The sequence below is a fragment of the Erinaceus europaeus genome, chromosome 1, assembly GCF_950295315.1.
Source record: "Erinaceus europaeus chromosome 1, mEriEur2.1, whole genome shotgun sequence".
Taxonomy (NCBI): Eukaryota; Metazoa; Chordata; class Mammalia; order Eulipotyphla; family Erinaceidae; genus Erinaceus; species Erinaceus europaeus.
This window is the reverse complement of record NC_080162.1, coordinates 79,125,401-79,141,950: the sequence shown is the minus strand read 5'-3', so window position 1 is coordinate 79,141,950 and position 16,550 is coordinate 79,125,401. Positions and strand designations below refer to the sequence as shown.

The 16,550-nt window shown below is 44.2% G+C and overlaps 1 protein-coding gene across 3 annotated transcripts in view; it reads right to left on the bottom strand.

The window, feature by feature from the left end:
- Positions 1-16,550, bottom strand: part of EPB41L1 (erythrocyte membrane protein band 4.1 like 1) — a 212,675-nt gene that overhangs the window by 107,523 nt on the left and 88,602 nt on the right. The gene's annotated exons all lie outside the window — the stretch shown is intronic.

Below are 16,550 nucleotides of genomic sequence, written 5' to 3'. Positions count from 1 at the left end.
ACAGAGAGATACCTGCAGACCTGCTTCGCCATTTGTGAAGCTTTCCCCATGCAGGTAGGGGCTAGGGGGCTTGAACTCAGGTCCTTGTGCATTGTAACATGTGCACTCAACCAAGTGTGCCACCACTCAGCCCCATAAAGTTTTACTTTTAAAAAATATGTTTGGCAGGGGCTGGGCGGTGGTGCAGTGGGTTAAACACACATGGTGTGAAGCTCAAGGACTGGTGCAAGGATCCCAGTTTGAGGCTCTGGCTCCCCATTAGCAGGGGGTCGCTTCACAAGCAGTGAAGCAGGTCTGCAGGTGTTCATCTTTTTTCTCCCCCTCTCTGTCTTCCCCTCCCTCCTTAATTTCTCTCTGTCCTGTCCAACAACAACAACAGCAGCAACAACAACAAAAATGGGAAAAAAAAAAAAAAAGGTCTCCAGGAGCAGTGGATTCATAGTGCAGGTACCAAGCCCTAGTGATAACCCTGGAGGCAATAAATAAATATTTAAAAAATGTGTTTGGCCAAGAGATGAATCTATACCAGAGGTTTGGGAATGTGAAAATACTCTTAGTATTTTCTTCTTCTTTTTTTTCTTCCAACTGCTTTTCCATTTTAACAGGAACTGTTTTGCAGCCCTCATAAACCCCAAGCCAGGCCCGTAAGAATTCTACCTGCTGGCCAGTGCTCAGACCACAAACATTTTCTGCTACTTACATTTCCAGACTAGGTACCTTCACCCCCAGGCCCCGCCCTTAGTCAATGCCTTCTTTCTAGAAGTTGGCACTGCCCTGCAGTCTTTGTAATGCTGTCCTCACCCACCCATCTGCAGGGACCAGACAGCTAGACCAGCCACTGAAGTACTGATTAATCCTTAACTTCACAAAGCAGCTAGGCAGCAGAGTCTGAATGTTCTATATCCTCATACCAGGCCAGGCTGGGCAGAAGAGCTGTCTCTGTGTGTAAACACAGCCTTCTGCCTTGGCATCTCTTGCCTTGACTCCCCTTGCCAACTCTGTGGCCTTTGTAGTCTTACCCAAAATAACCATTGGCTTCAGTGGTTCTCTGGGCATGAATCTGGTTTTGCTGAGATCCTGTGGGCACCTTGAGGACAGGAAGGGCACATCATCTATCTCTGCTTCTCCAGCATTCATCTGGACACAGATTGGAGGGACTGGGTGAGTTCCTCTCTGTACTTAGGAGAACCTGTGTGGGAGACCTGGAGGGAGTGAGCATTCCCTAGCAGATAGCCACACTCTCTTGCAAGCTTACAGTTTAGGAGATCCTGTGGGCCAAATCCGAGGATGGAAGTAGCAAGTGGTTCCCCACATTGTCTATCAACTAGCTACATGTGACTGTTTAAACTAAATTAATTAAAATGGGATAAAATGTAAAATTCATAGCCACATGGGGTTAGCTGTTAATCATTTGTATGCAGATATAGGCCTTTTCCATCAGTGCATAGTTCTACTGGACAGTACTGGTGCACACAGCAGAGACTCCAAAAACACACTGAGTTGGGCATGATCAGAGCTGAGCTTTAAAAAGGTTTATTTGTCCTTGGTTAAAAACAGGAGAGAGAGAGAGAGAGAGAGAGAGAGAGAGAGTGATTTTGTTAGGTATGGTCTGAATGCTGGGGATGGGGGCTGACTATAGTAATCTAGACAAGACCAAAAACCACTTTTATTCCCTCCATTCATCTCTTCCTATCAGTAAGCAGGAAAGCAGAGAGCACTGATTCCCAAGTTGCTCTCTGGAACAGTAATACCGCCCAGGAACTCCTCAGTGTGCAAATCCTCAGATCCTACGCCCTACTCCAGACTCAGAATCAAAAAGGGAGGAGGTGAGTTCAAAGCAGTAACCAGTGCATCTCTCAGACCACTCATGATTCAGATACATTCTCAAGTGTGAGGTCTCTCAAGTCTGAGCCTAGAGGCCAGGAACCTCGCTGGTTCTAAAGTGATGCTCTGCTCAAATCAGTAAGTCAGGCTTTGAGTCCTGGTCCAGTCCTTTATTAGTTGTATTTAATCACTTTGTGCCTCAGTTTCCTTTTAACAATCCTATGTGGTTATTATAAGGATTAAAGGAGCCAGTATATGATTTTTTTTTTGCCTCCAGGGTTATTGCTGGGGCTCAGTACATGCACTATAAATCCACTGCTCCTATGGCCGTTTATTTATTTATTTATTTATTTATTTATTTATTTATTTTTGATAGACCAGAGAGAAATTGAGAAGGGAGGAGAAGATAGGGAGAGAGAAAGATAGACATCTGCAGACCTGTTTCACCAACCCCCTCGCATGTGGGGAGCTGGGGGCTTGAGCCAGGATCATTGTGTGGGTCCTTGTGCTTCATACTATGTGCATTTAACCTGGTGCACCACCACCTGGCCCCTGCACACTTCTTAAATGAATGCCTAGCATACAATAAGTGCTCAATAAAGGTTAATTATCATTTTTAATTCTCACATGCCACTTCATCTAAATTCCTATGGTATGAAGTTAATTCTTCCCACATACATGGATTGATATCTGCCTCTGTCTGTCTGTCTCTTTCTTGCTGCCCACAGCCATTGAAAGCTTCAAGCCTATTCAGCTGTATGTGCACCAGCCAAGAGGGTGTGGGAAATGGGAGCTGGGGTCCTACCTGCTGCAGGTAGCCAGAGCCTGGCTCAGGAAATCAGCCAGGAGAGAATGCTGTTCTGACTGGCAGAGAAAAAAAAAAAAGGATTCTGATTTTGGCTGTGAAATCACAGGCAGGCAATCATTTTCTTCTCCAGGTTGAGTTTCCTGAGTTAGAATGTGAGGGGGTTGCATGTGTTCCTAACCTTTTATGGATCATGCCATTCTCTGAATATGCAATGAAAACTGCAGAAGTTCTCCCCAGGGGAAAAAAAAACAAACATGATCACACATGCAAATACATTTATGTGTTTAAGTGTTTACTTGCATGTACACACACTTATCATTTCAAGCATTAAGAGACCACATTGAGTCCTGCATAGATCATCCCCTAGGGACATGGACACTTGGTTATGAAACCTTGGTCTGGTGGCCTGGAAAGTGGTGCAGTGGATAACGCTTTGGACTCTCAAGCATGAGTTTAACTCCTAGTATCACAGGTACCAGCGTGATGTTCTGATTCTCTCTTTAATTAACAAATCTAGATAGAAAGAGAGTGAGGGGGGAAAAGGAGGGAGAGAAAAGGTGTGGGGGGATAAAGAAAGAGAGCAAGACACCTTGGGCTGAGGGATGGCAAGAGACTGTGCTTGCTTTGTGAAGTGCATGGTTCAAGAATACCCAGGATCAAGTCAGGCCCCCACTACACTCGAGGAAGCTTCTGTACTTTGGTGTTTTTCTGTCTGTCTTTCTGAAAAAGAGTCACTCTGAAGCAGTGAAACATCAGTGACAGAGAGAAAGAACAAAAAAGAAAGAGAGAGAAAGGAAAACAGGGAAGAAGGGAGGGAGGGAAAGAGGGAAGGAGAGAGGGAGAAGTCTTGGACTGAATGATAAGAAGTCAGCTGTGCTTGTATTTAATTTAAAGGAACTTTATGATACACATTTCAACAAGAAGATGAAATTTGAAATGGGCTTTTGTAGGATTCAAATGCTGATTGACTAAATGCTGCCACACCTCCCAGAGATAGCCTCCATCCCCTTACACTGCCTCTGCAGTCTCTCTCCCTTCCTGCTTCTTCCTTCTTCTCAGCAGAGACTGAGCACTGGGAGCCACCCCTGCCTCCCCACTGCTGTCTCTGATAGATTTCTTTAGCCATAAGAAAGCAGAAGAGGAAGTGTTTGGCCTGCCTCTCTTTTCCCCACTCCAACCCAGAGATGCCTAAGTGCTCACTTCTACCCCACCACACAGAGAGACAAGCATGCCTTTCCCAGCACAGCCACAGGCAAGGGGCTGCACCTGCAGATAGCTGGCCATACGGTCACTTGGAATAGGCAAGAGTTATTTTTAGAGGCCAAATGACAGGATGGGTAAGAGCAAGCCCACTCGGTCAGAGCTATGGCTTCCAACATCAGCTCTGATGAATCACTGCCCACTCCAGATTCAAAGGAGGTCTCGAAACTTTACATCAGGCTCAACCTGACGCTGTTGACTAGCTACGGAAGAAGGGCAAACGCTAGAAGAAGAAGAAGAACTGCCCACTCCTTGAATATCCATGTCTGTTAGCATAGAGGGAGAAGATGAGCCAGCTTCAAGGACTTGAGCTGGTGAGCATGCTGATCACACCAGGAAGAGCCCACAAGCACACCAGGGGAGAGAACACCCAGCCTGAGCCAGCCCAGCTCAGGACAGTCTCCCCTGAATAATACAGCCAGGTCACTTTAGACCAGGACATGTAAGTCCTGCCAGCCACTGGCCCCAGGAGCCTCCCTCTGCAAAACTCCCTTTATAAGGATCCCCTTGATTTTGATGCTGCTCCCTTCTCCCAGTCCATCTGAGTGAGCCTAATGTTTCTGTGACACTGTAGTTGGGCTACTAAAGGCAATAAATATCCTGTAAATCGGATGACTTGGTCAGTGTCAAGACAGCAGTTCACTTGTTTCATCTTTTGGAGGACACTTGGAGAACATGCAGGATAAGCCTTAAATGTATGCATACCTGTTAACTCAAAAATACTTTTTCTGTAAGTGCAGTCTGTAAGAACAAGGGGTAGACACAAAGACACAGCTAGCTATAAGAACATTTGTTAGCTGTACACAAGTCTTGTCCTGTATACTAAAGTGAATTAAATTCCAAATGGCCCAATAAAGAAATAAATTATTAAAAAAAATTCCAAATGGGTCACAGACTTGGATGTTAGGCCAGAAATTATCCAATACTTAGAGGAAAATGTTGGCAGAACTCTTTTCTGTGTAAATTATAAAGGCATCTTCAATGATACAAATCCGCCTTGTCATACAGATGGGGAAACTGAGACACAGAGAGAAAATTAAAAAAAGATTTGGAATCATCCAGTATCTTTTTATTTACTGAGCAATTACTACTTGTGACTCACTGAATGAATGCCACAAATAATTAAGTTTCAACTTCCACGTCACTGGACAGATGGGCTATGACTACATATTGATAATTGTTCAAACTGAGCAATGCATTTGTGGAAGTTCATTATACTTTCTCTCTACTTTTCTGCATGCTTGAAATTTTCCATAATAAAAAGAGCTTTAGAAATAGAAAACACCATGACAAAGATAGCAGGTGAGCATGTAAATCTTAAGTCTAGCTTGAATTTAGAAAAGCAGTAAGGCCACCAAACTGAGGGATATTTTGCTCTGGTAATTTTAAAGGGCAGCAAAAGGCAGGTGTGAAGGAACCCTCTCTTTCTCCATCTTTCTATAAAATTGACTGCCTCCAAGTTGGTGCTAGGAAATTGGGGAGATAGGAAGACCTCATTCTAGTGGGTTGTGTCCTCTCTATATATACTGGGGAGTACAGTACCTTTCCTAATAAACTGATCTCTGGGTGAGCTGATCCACAAGTCACACCAAGTAGATTCCGTCAGTCACTGGGAGGTTGGCAGCTATAAATCCCGAGCACCATAATTAGAAAGCAAATTACAGGCCTCCCTCTGTAGGATTCCAGCTCATAAAAACTACCCAGCAGGGAGTTGGGCGGTAGCGCAGCGGGTTAAGTGCACGTGGCGCAAAGCACAAGGACCCAGGCAAGGACCCGCATAAGGTTCCCGGTTCCAGTCCCTAGCTCCCCACCTGCAGGGGTGTCGCTTCACAAGCAGTGAAGCAGGTCTGCAGGTGTCTATCTTTCTTTCTCTCTCTCTGTCTTCCCCTCCTCTCTGCATTTCTCTCTGTCCTATCCAACAATGACGACAACAATAATAACTACAACAATAAAAAAAACAGCAAGGGCAACAAAAGGGAATAAATAAATAAAATAAAATAAAAACTACTGAGCAGTCACGGGGTCTTTACTCAGATTGCTTAGTTTCCAGAGACAGACTCAGACACACAAGACTAGAGAAAGAATGACAGTGTGAGTTGTGTGAGGAAGAACACAACAGTTTGACAGACAAGTGGAGAGAAGCCACTGGGAGGCAGTACAGGACAGTGGTCAGAAGCAGGATCTGGGCAGCAGATACTAGCTAAGAGATTTTGAGCAAATAACTTAACCTCTCTGAACCCTTTATTTCCCCAGCTACAAATTGGGAATATTTTTATTAAGCTTTCTTTTTAACTTTTTAAATATTTATTTATTCACTTTTGTTGCCCTTGTTTTATTGTTGTACTTATTGTTGTTATTGATGTCGTTGTTGGATAGGATAGAGAGAAATTGAGGAGGGGAGATAGAGAGGGGGAAAGAAAGATAGACACCTGCAGATCTGCTTCACCACTTGAGAAGTGACTCCTCTGCAGGTGGGGAGCCAGGGGCTCAAACTGGGATCCTTATGCTGGTCCTGGTGCTTTGTGCCACTTGCTACGCTACTGCCTGACTCCCAAATTTTTTTAACGGAGTGTGTGTGTCAAAATAATTGCTTAGCCAGTAGAGTGTGTGACTTGCCATGCCTGTAGTCTGGGTTCAAATTCCAGCATCACATGGCAGTACCATGGCCCTAGAGAAAACTCTATAAATGGTGAAATATATCTGTGATGTCTCCATACACCAAAAATGGTGGTTTTGTGCATGCATGAGATTCCAGCACTGGGTTAGAAAAAAAAAATTCAGCCCAAGGAGTGGTGCAGTGGATGAAAGCATTGGGCTCTCAAGCATGAAGTCCAGAGTTTGATCTTGATGTTGCATGTGCAGAGTGATACTCTGTCACTTTCCCTTGCCCCCATTAATCCATAAATAAATAAATAAATGTTATTCTCTTTTATTTATTTATTTTATTTTTTTAAAAATTTTATATATCAGAAAGATAGGAGGAGAGAGAGAAAGAACCAGACATCACTCTGATACATGTGCTGCTGGGGATTGAACTGAGGACCTCATGCTTGAAAGTCCAATGCCTCATCCACTGCGCCACCTCCCGGACCACTTATTCTCTTTTATTTATTTGAATGAGAGAAACATAGACACCAGAGCACTGCTCAGCTCTGGCTTATGGTGGTGCTGGGGATCGAATCTGGAAATTCAGAAGCTCAGGAACCACTATGCTATCTTCCTAGCCCAAATAAATACTTTTTTAAATTTTAGGGTAGGAGAGGGTGAGAGATGGCTCATTGAGTGTACACCTAATACAGCGTACAGCCCTTGTCCCTATCTGCGGGGGGGGAGGAATCTTCATGCAGATCTGTAAGTATCTCCTTTTCTCTCTCCCTGTCTATCTCCCCTGCCACTCTCAATTTCTTAATTTTTATTTTTAACTTAAATTTTTTGTATTATCTTTATTTATTGTATAGAGACAGCTAGAAATTGAGAGGGAAAGGGGAGATAGGGAGAGAGACACCTGAAACACTGCTTCACCACTCATAAAGCTTCCCCCTTACAGTTGGGGATGCCATTCTCAATTTCTATCTGTCCTATCAAATAAAAGAAAGGAAAGAAGGAAGGAAGGGAGGGAGGCAGAGAAGGAAGGAAGAAAGAGGACCTGGATTCAAACCCTTGGTCACCACATGGGAAATAATTCAAATGGAAGTTTTACAAGAGATGGAACACTGCTGTGGTAGCTCTCTATCTACCTACCTATCTATCTATCTTGGAGAAAGAGAGAGAAAAGAAAATAAAAAAGAAAGAAAAGAGTCTACTTGGAGTATTAGAATCATGCAGGCACAAAGTGCAGGTAGTAAAATACATTTTCAGAGCCAGAGATCTGGCCTGGGGTCTCATCCAGAGTCTGTACCAATGAATCATGACCCCAGCCCAGTTTTTCTATTGTATATTTTAATGAGAGAACAAAAGTAATAGAAAGCAAAGCATTATTATATGGAGTTATACTTATGTGTACCTTTGTAGCTCTCACATGGTGGCAGGAAGGAACCTAGGGCTTCATGTATTCAAGTTAAGTGTTCTATTGCTGAGCCAACTGCCTGACCCCAAGTTAGGGATAATTCTATGTACAGTACAAAGTGGGTGTAGGAAATTGATGAGGTGATATATATCAAGTGCTTAACCGTGGTACATAGTAAGCATGCAATAAGCACTGTCCTTTAAAAAGTGCTAACCAGGGGTTGGGTAGTGGTGCACCTTGTTAAGCATGTGCAAAGACCTAGGTTCAAGCCCCTGCTCCCCCACATGCTGGGGGGAAGCTTCACAAGTACTAAAGCAGGTCTGCAGGTGTCTATCTTTCTCTCTCCGTCCCCATCTCCCCTTGCCCTCTCAATTTCTCTCTGTCCTATCAAATAAAATAGAAAGAAAAAAAAAAAGGAAAGAAAGGAAAAATTAGCAGCGGTGGATTCATAGTGCAGGCACTGAGCCCCAGCAATAACCCTGGAGGCAAAAAATTAATAAAAGTGTAAAATAGAAAGTGCTAATCATGGGGCCAGGCAGTAGCACACTGGGTTAAGCACACATAGTACAAAACACAAGGATCTGAATAAGTATCCCGGTTTGAGTCCCCGGCTCCCCACCTGCAGGGGGGTCACTTCACAAGTGGTGAAGCATGTCTGCAGGTATCTGTCTCTCCCCCTCTCTATCTTCTCTTCCTATCAGATAAAAAATGGAAAAAGTGGCCTCCAAGAGCAGTGGATTTGTAGTGCTGACACTGAGCCCCAGCAATAATCCTGGAGGAAAAAAAAAAAGGAAGGAAGGAAAGTGCCAACCATATATTTTAATAATAGCATTTCTGGGTTTATATACCCAAAGAATTGATAGTAGGCTCTAAAAGAAACATTTGTATATGCACATTCCTAGCAGCATCGTAGACAGTAGCCAAGAAGTAATAGAAGTGACACAAATGTCCCTTGAGAAATGAATGGATGAACAAAATACTGTAACTTAGGACATAGCATAGTGACTGTGCATAAAGACTTTCATGCTGAGGACCCTAAGTCCCAGGTTCAATCCCTGACACCATCACCAGCCAGAGCTGAACAGTGCTCTGTTTAAAAAGTCTCTATCTATATAGTAAAGTATATTACTCAGCCCTTAGAAAGGAAGGAAATTCTGACACATGCTACCATGCTATGTGAAATAAGGGCCAATCACAAAAGGACAACTATTGAATGATTCCACTTATATGAAGTATCTAAAGCAGCTAAACTCACAGACAGAAAGCAGAGTGGTAGCTGCCAGGATTTGGGGAAGGGGGTTAGAGAGTCATTAATGGATACAGAGTTTTGGCTGTGCAAGACTAAAAATTCTGGGAATGGATGTGTTGGTGGTTACATAACAATGTGGATATGTTCAACATTACTGAATTACTATAGTCCAGATGGTAAATTCTATGTCTGTGTATTTTACCACAACAAAACAAAATAAATCTTAAGAGGGCCGGGCAGTGGCATACCAGTAGAGCACCAAGCCCCAGTAATAACCCCAGTGGAAATACAAAACAAATTAATAAATAAGAAGATAGTTCAGCCTCAAGACTCTCCCAGTTCCCCTCTTTTTTAATTTATTGGAACATTAATGGTTTATAGTTGACTGCAAAACACAGTAGTTTGTACATGCATATTTCCCAGGTTTTTAAAAAATATTTATTTATTCCCTTTTGTTGCCCTTGTTTTATTGTTGTAGTTATGATCGTTGTTGTTATATTTCCCAGTTTTTCACATAACAATTCAACCCCCACTAGGTCCTCCTCTGCCATCATGTTACAGGACCTGAACCCCCACCCACCCCAGTGTCTTTTCCTTTGGTGCAGTACACCAACAGTTCCCCTCTTTAAATCATGGCATTTTATTAAAGCTTATAAGGGCTCTATTTACAGACAGCAGAACTGACAGAGAGCAATGACTTACTCAAGGCCACAGAGTTGAACTAGAACCCAGATTTCCAGATTCCTGCTGATTTAATTCCATAAACACAGAGTTCTTACTCTCTAGACAGAAACTGCTGGTACATGAACTTGGAGGTTAGGGCAGGTGATCTTTCAGACTCCATAAACTAGCATGTGTGGAACTGGAGCAATCCTACCATCATGGCAGGCCTAGGCTGGAAGCGGGGCGCAGCTCCATGTTGGCAAACCAGGCCAACTGGGCCAGCAGCCAAAGTGGTGCCACAGGCACAGCTCAGGGACCTCTCACCAACTACATAATAAAGTAATTATGGGATTAGGGATAAAATTAGTCACTTGTGTAATTATTTTGCTTAGAACAAGAACAGAAAGGGCCTTTTGGGAGAGCTGTTCCTTGGTCCCTCCCAAAAGTATTGCTGTGGAGACACAGACGAATAAACAGACACAGTGCCCATGGTGCATGGATTGGGCCACTGGCTTCCTGTGGCAGTTAAGGGTCCACACCCAGCAGTTCTCACTCTGAAGGTCAAGTCTATGTCATCTGAAGTTTGCCTCACTTTGAACATCTTTGTCACACTGTCACAGGGTCCCCTCACTCTGTTTGGGACCCTCCATCATGGGAAATCTGGTAGTATAATTTCTTAGACCCCTCTCAAACTCACATTATATTAGACCTGGGTTCCCCTTGCCCTCCCTCTATTGTGGTGCTCAGTGGTACAATTCTACCAGTACCTGAGGGCCAGAGAGACTTCTGACATTGGAAGGCAGAATAATGACCACCCCCTCCCCAAGATGTACACATACTAAGTCCTAGAATCTGCAAATATTTTACATTATCTCACATTATAGAAAGAATTTTGCATACGTGACTAAGAATTCTGAGAGCCGATAAATAGTTTGCCTGGTAGAGTGCATACTTTACCATGCACAAGAACCTAGGTTCAAATACCTGGTCCCCACCTGGGTGTATGTGTGTGTGGGGGGGAAGTTTGCTTCACAAGTGCTGGATCAGCGCTATAAGTGTCTCTCTTTACCTTTCTTCATCTCTCACCCTCTAATAAAAACATTCACCAGATATAGTGGAATCATGCAGGTACCAAGCCCCAATGATAACTCTGGTGGCAAAAAAGGAATAAGGAAGGAAGGGAGAGAGAGAAAAAGAGGTGTGACTGTGGAAGCAGAGGTTATAGTGACATCATTGTGCGAGGTCATAAGTCAAGGAATGTGGATGCCTCTGGAATCTAGAAAGGACATGCAATAAATTCTCCTCCATAAGGCACACAAGCCCTGACAACTACTTTATTTTAGCTCCATAAAGTCTCACTGTCAGACTTCTAACCTCTAGAACTATAAGTTAATAAATTAGTGTTATTGTGTCAGGTGGTGGTGCACCCACTTGAGCACACATGTTACAGTGCACAAGGACCTGGGTTCAAGCCCCCCATCCCCACATGTGGGGGGGCTTCACAAGCTGTGAAGCAGGGCTGCAGGTGTCTCTCTTTTTCTTCTTCTCTAACATCCCTCTCAATGTCTCTCTGTCTCTGTCTCTTTTGTACTATGTGTGTTTAATCCAGTGCGCTACTGCCCAGCCCCATTCTCTGTTTCTGTTTCTATTCAACAAATAATATATTTTTTTAGTTAGTGTTGTCTCAGGTTGCTGAGAGTATTTTTACAACAGCAGTACTACTTTTCTTTGCTATTGTAACAAGCTACCACACACACAGTGATTTAAAACCTTGACAACACTTGTAGGGAGCAGGCTTGCACTGGTGGCCCCAACTCTAAGCCAAAGAGGTACATTTCAGAGAAACAACACCCCAGAAAGTAGGGGAGGTTCTGATAGGAGAGGGAAAGGCCTTCCCTTATAAGTGCACTGTAGGAACTTGGTCTCTGTACCACATTCTCCAGCACAGGAGCATGGAATCCCATAAGCCATAACCCCCACATGTAGATTGGTATCAGGGAAAGAGGGTCGGCAACCCAGAAGGCCAGGGATCTGGGGTTTGGTCTCAGCTGGGCCCGAGTCATGAATGTGTGGCTTCCTTCTTTGGGTCTCACTATTGTCACCTCAGCTCAGTATCATGGGCCAGGCTACATGATTCTAGTCTTCACATAGATGATACAGCTTTTTTATAGCAATGTAAGGGGAAATTGGCTTGAATGTGGGCAGCCTCCTTTTTCGGCCCTACTCTGTCCCCCAAGAGTGAATAAAGGGGTGGCTGAAGAGATCACTCAGGATTCGCATGCCTGAGGCCCCAAAGGCCCCAGGTTGGATCTCTGACACTTAATATGTTAGATCTGAGTGGTACTCTAGTATCTCTCTCTGTCTCTCATTCTCATAAAAAAAATCACTGCTCATCTGTCCTGCAGGTGTCTCTCCTCTCTCCCTCTCTATCTCCCCCTTCTCTTTCTATTTCTATTTCTATACAATAAATAAATAAAATATAAAAAAGGAAAAAATTGGGAGCCAGGCGGTAGCGCAGCGGGTTAAGCACAGGTGGCACGAAGCACAAGGACCAGCGTAAGAATCCCAGTTCGAGCCCCCAGCTCCCCACCTGCAGGGGTGTTGCTTCACAGACGGTGAAGCAGGTCTGCAGGTGTCTTTCTCTCCCCCTCTCTGTCATCTCCTCCTCTCTCCATTTCTCTCTGTCCTATTCAGCAATGATGGTATCAATAACAACAATAATTACAACGACAATAAAAAGGGCAACAAAAGGGAAAATAAATAAATTTTAAAAAAATTTTTAAAGGGAGTCGAGTGGTAGTGCAATGGGTTAAGCGCACATGGCACAAAGCGCAAGGGCCCAGCTTAAGGATCCCGGTTCGATCCCCTGGCTCCCCACCTGCAGAGGGGTCGTTTCACAAGTGGTGAAGCAGGTCTGCAGGTGTCTATCTTTCTCTGCCCCTCTCTGTCTTCCCCTCCTCTTTCCATTTCTCTCTGTTCTATCCAACAACGATGACATCATCAACAACAATAATAACTACAACAATAAAAAAAACAAGGGCAACAAAAGGGAATAAATTTTTTAAATTTTTTAAAAGGAAAAAATTAAGTGTCACTTAAGACTTATTGATGTTTCCTAGTGAATAAAAAAAATTCTGATCAACCAACCAATAAATAATAAATAAATAAATAAATAAATAAATAAACAAATGTATCACTGCTCAATTTAGAGCAATTGAATGGCTGGGCAGAGGATGGTCAGAGTAGCACCTACACATAAGAAGCAGGCTCGTCAGATTTGGGAGGACTCAAAGCCAATCCCTGCTCCTTCCCCCAGGATGCCAGGACTTTAAAGTGGCACAGCAGTTTGCCAAAATTTACTGAGCAGTTTGAAAGGCATTTACAGCCTTTGACCCAGAATTCCTTCCTCTCCAAGACATCATCTGAATTCCAGAAAAAGTGCTCTATGTACACTGTTATTCAGACGAGCGAAACCAGTAAACAACCTGAATGTGCACCAAGAGGAAAAGGCGAGTTGATCATGTATTTAATGTGAAGGTACAGAAGATAGCTTCGCATACACCATTAAGCGAAACACAAAGCATCAGAGATGCACTAGGGTAGCTTCTGAAGCATGGGAGAAAAGAGCAAAGGAAAAAAAATGGAAGGAAACACACCAAACTCCCAACAACTCTCAGGAACCATTTCTTGCACTTCCTGTTCTCCAAAATCTCTATACTGTGTTATTGCTTCCATGATTTAGAAAAAAATGCAGAATGATTGAAGACAACAATAATTGCAACCATGCCCCTGAGGAAGCCATAAGCAGAACAGTCAAGGAGAGAGGGGGGACTGAGCCAATGACAGCCAGAGAGGCAGTGGGAAAAGTTTTGCCACAGAAGAGAAAAGGGGAGGTAGTGAGAGCCTGAGTCAGTGTGGGCTGGGAGCTGTTGGTGACCTGACAACTCCCTATGTCCCCAAATGCATTCATAAGGCACCCTGGGTGCCAAGAATCTCTAATGACAGAAGCCACACTTTTCCCACTGAGGACTCTCAGAGTGCCCCCCCCCCCGACCAAAGACTCCAGAGGCAACATTTCTAGGGCAAACCAAGCACCTAAGAGGAGCAAGGACAAGCTGCACCCACGATCATCCACTCTAGGGAAACAGAGGTATCCTTACGTGTAAGGGCTTGAGCAAAATTTTCTCATGTCTTCAGTACAAGGCTCCTCAAGCCCACAAATGCTCCCAGTTCTACCACCTACACTTCCACATACTCACTCACTTCTGCAGCCTCTCCTCAGCCTCTCTGAGACCTGTCCCTTACATGCTGTGCCTCTTAAAGTAAGCTGACATATGAGCATGTCCAGAGTCCCACCTCCCACCAGCCTGCTTCCTTCTCCTTTCTCCCTCCTCTGTACCCACCTCATCACTGACCTCAAAGCACACAGCTGAGCACAGAAGGGAAGGCTCCCTGGTAATTCATGTCTAACATCACTGTTCTGCCCCTGTCACTTATATCACCCACAGCAGACAGAGGACAAGTCTGGGCTGGAGGAGAGCTGGATCACAGAGCTAAGTGCTAAACCAGGCTCTGGAGGTTAATGACCTAAGAGGTCACCTCTGACCCTCAATCCAGTGTCAACAAGAAGCTGAGCTGAGTCACTACCAGATGTCCCCCCCATTACATCTCCATTCTGGGAAAACTGGCATGGCTTATTTCAGCTTGCAGCCCAAATGGAAGGGCCGTCCCTCCAGTCAGCCTGTGGTAATGAGCATGGCTGGGCCAAGACAAGGCCAGTGACAATTAGGCCGCCCCTTTTCCTGCCAGTGAGCTCAGCCTCATTACTTTGCTCCATTTTCAGCTCATCTGAAAAATCTTCATTTGAGGTCTCTGGAGGATCTTAAAAGTGTTATTCAAACATTAGCTCTGACACATGGCCTCCCCCACTCAGACATCACCCGCCCCAGGCGACACTTTCCTCTCTGCTTTTTGGCACTGCCAGGAACCAGCAGCATCTATGGTCTAGAATGTGGCACCATAGTTCCTGCCTCTTTAATCCTCTCTCAGTCTGGACTCCCCTGGATGCCTCATATTTTTAAGGGAAAGACTAAGGGAAGGGACCTGAGACCTCCCTGTACAGCAGACATGTCATGGTGTTCAACTTTTGCAGCAATGCCGTGTGGTAGTGTTATTATTTCTCTATCATAGATGCAGAAACTGAGCAGCTTGCATCTGACTAAGTTGGGCCTGAAACACAAGATTGTTCAGCTCTGGGGATCTTCGAATTGTCCTCACCTACCTCATCACACCTGCCCCAGCCACCCTGAGTAGAGATAGGACACCCATCATTTATATTCTTGCTTCTCACCCTGAGCTTGGGTGCAGGTGGAAAAGTTGAGACAAGAGGAACTGCAGGATTTAGGGTTCTTAGAAGACGCTTCAGAGAACATAGTTTTATAAGGAAAAGAAAAACCTGGAACAATGCTAAAAGCTGGATGGGGCTCAATAGGTGAGAACATGGTCAGAACCAGTAAGAAGCCAGACTGGGGGAGGTGGGCGGTAGTGCAGCGAGGCACAAGGACCTGTGTAAAGATCCCAGTTCGAGCCCCCAGCTCCCCACCTGCAGGGGAGTTGCTTCACAAGTGGTGAAGCAGGTCTGCAAGTGTCTATCTTTCTGTCCCCCTCTCTGTCTTCCCCTCCTCTTTCATTTCTCTCTGTCCTGTCTAACAATGACGACATCAATAACAACAATAATAACTACAACAAGAATAAAAAAGGGCAACAAAAGGGAAAATAAATAAATACAAAAAAAATTTTTTTAAAGACTTAAAAAAAAAAGAAGAAGCCAGACTTGGGGGGGGGGCAGGGAAGGGGGTAACAGAAAGTCAGAGTGGAGAAGACATGGGCTATGTGGTCATGGAACTAGAAAAATAAAGAGTTTAGTTCAATATATTTTTATTTTTATTTGGTATAAAAACAAGATTCCTGGTGACAAACACTTCGAGTCCTGGTGGAATGGAGTTTTAACTTCCCCTATCATTTATCCCTCTGGGAGTATGAACCAAAATTCTTTTTGGGGTACTAAATGTGGGAGTTCTGGCTTCTATAATTGCTTCTCCACTGGCCATGGACATTGGCATGTTGATCCATACCCCCTGCCTGTTTCTATACTTCCCTAGTAGAGTAGGGTTCTGGGAAGGTGAAATTCCAGGAAGCACTGGTGAGATAATCTGCCCAGGAAAGTCAGAATGGAATCACAGTAGCATTTGGAGCTTGGCAGCTGAAAGACAGTAAGATTAACCCAATGTATTTATTTTCCTTTTGTAGGGTTGCAAGCCAAGGGAGAGGAAGGAACAAGCATAAGGCTGAGAGTGAGCCAACGACTATGTCAGGATTCAAATACAAATCTCTGACCTTTAGGTTAGCTTTCTGAGACCTAAAAGAACAAGGAGTCTGGTGTGCATGCTGCCCTGGATAAGTAAGTGAGAATAAAGAAGGGAACCTGTCACTTCAAGAACTGAAGTGGGGGGTGGGCAGTAGCTTAAGCACACATGGCGTGAAGTGCAAGGACCAGCTCAAGAATCCCGGTTCAAGCTCCCAGCTCCCCACCTGCCCCTGCAGGGGAGTCACTTCACAAGCAGTGAAGCAGGTATGCAGGTGTCTATTTTTCTCTCCCCCTCCTCTCTCGATTTCTCTCTGTCCTATCCAACAACAATGAGAGCAATAACAATAATAATAACAACAACAAGGGCAATAAA